General features: G+C 38.1%; 1 pseudogene; it reads left to right on the forward strand.

Annotated features, from left to right (window-relative positions):
- Positions 1-219: 219 nt before the first annotated feature.
- On the forward strand, positions 220-338 carry LOC111728903 (annotated as a pseudogene).
- Positions 339-1,572: the final 1,234 nt, after the last annotated feature.

The following is a 1,572-nucleotide window of genomic DNA, read 5'->3' on the forward strand; positions in this document are numbered from 1 at the left end:
CTACACTGTGTAAAAATTACATAGTCACATAGATAAGGTGATAATGGAATTTGAGACTAGGTTGCAGAGGCTCTCGAATAGCTGGAAAAGGAGGCTGAAATTTATCGCTGACATTATAATTCTTTTGAACTTATTTGTTTGTCTGTTTGGTTTTTGAGTTGGAGAATGTCATAATAGTAATTATCAGACACCAAAAAAGGACAATTAACTCAGCGAAGGATCTACAGCCTTGCTACCCTGAATAAGCCCAATCCTGTCTGATCTTGGAAGCTAAGCAGGGTTGGGCCTGGTTAGTACTTGGATGGGAGACCACCTAGGAAGACCAGGTACTGTAGGCATAAAAAATAAATTAAAAAATAAGGAAGTAAGCTAACAAGGTCTTTGCAATCTGTGAGGTTAACCAAGGGTTGCCGCACCTAAAAATAAATAAATAAATAATAAGTAAATAGGTCGATGAAGGAAAAAGTCCCCCCAAAACGCAAAAGATATAACCAACCAACCACATCAACATTTGCCCACACTTGTGCAAGGACTGTTGGCTACATTCAGCCAGAGAAAGACCCAAAAGACTAGTTAGGAGCTGAAAGGGCAAAGAGAATTCAGACTCAAGTGACAGCAGTGAAATGATCAAGGACAGGGTAAGAATAACAGTGTGAAGAGAAAATTCGAAGGGCAAGGAGATGACAGGCAGCAAGAAGAAGGATGAGTAGGCTATGTCCTTCTTTCTCTTTGCCAAAACATGAAATGTTGCCATCATATTGCTATATCGGATCTAATGTCCTCTGCTCTGTGAGACCTTTCTCCAGCCCCTCTCATCAGAGAGGAAAATGGTGCCTGACTTGCCCATTCGGTCTTTCATGCCTTAACTCAGGCTGTTTATTGATGATTACTCTTCCCATACTTTTTTGTTCCTTTCAATATTCTTCTCAAGCTATAGTTTTCAGGATCATTAAAACACACACACACACACAAAATTTTCTCTACTGATCTATGCTATTTACCTTCATTTTGGGGTAAATCCCTTAAATTATCTCTGCTTCTGTTTCTTCATATTTGAAGTGACGGGTTTGGGCTGATGCCTTTCAGATATTCAATGACTGTCTCTCTTCATCCACAAAGTATTTTTTGATTTGTCCAGTAGCCTGTGCTCTGTTCCCTAATTTCTCCTCTGTGTTATTTCAGCAATTGCATTAACATCCCCCAAGGCAGAAACGATGGCTCGCACTTCTTTAAGTGCCCAGGGCATTGAAAAAAACTACTTTACTTCGCAGGTTTTTGATAACCACAAATTGTTGAATTAATGCAAGAGAAAAATACTAATGGAAAATTCCATATCTCTCTAATAATATACAAACTCTGGTGAAGAACAGGATCTCCAACTGGAGAATAAATAGTAGAAATTCAATAGATGGCTATTGACAATCAGATGGTAACATAACTCTTTAAAAATTGATAAGTTACAATATTTCGATATTCGCAAATATACAATTCTTCTCAATTGGGCAGCATTTTATGTAACTAACAATGTTCCTGAGGCATCAATATTAAGAAGCTAGGAAAAGATCTGCTCTC

This window comes from Pteropus vampyrus, unplaced genomic scaffold (assembly GCF_000151845.1).
Source record: "Pteropus vampyrus isolate Shadow unplaced genomic scaffold, Pvam_2.0 Scaffold236, whole genome shotgun sequence".
NCBI lineage: Eukaryota > Metazoa > Chordata > Mammalia > Chiroptera > Pteropodidae > Pteropus > Pteropus vampyrus.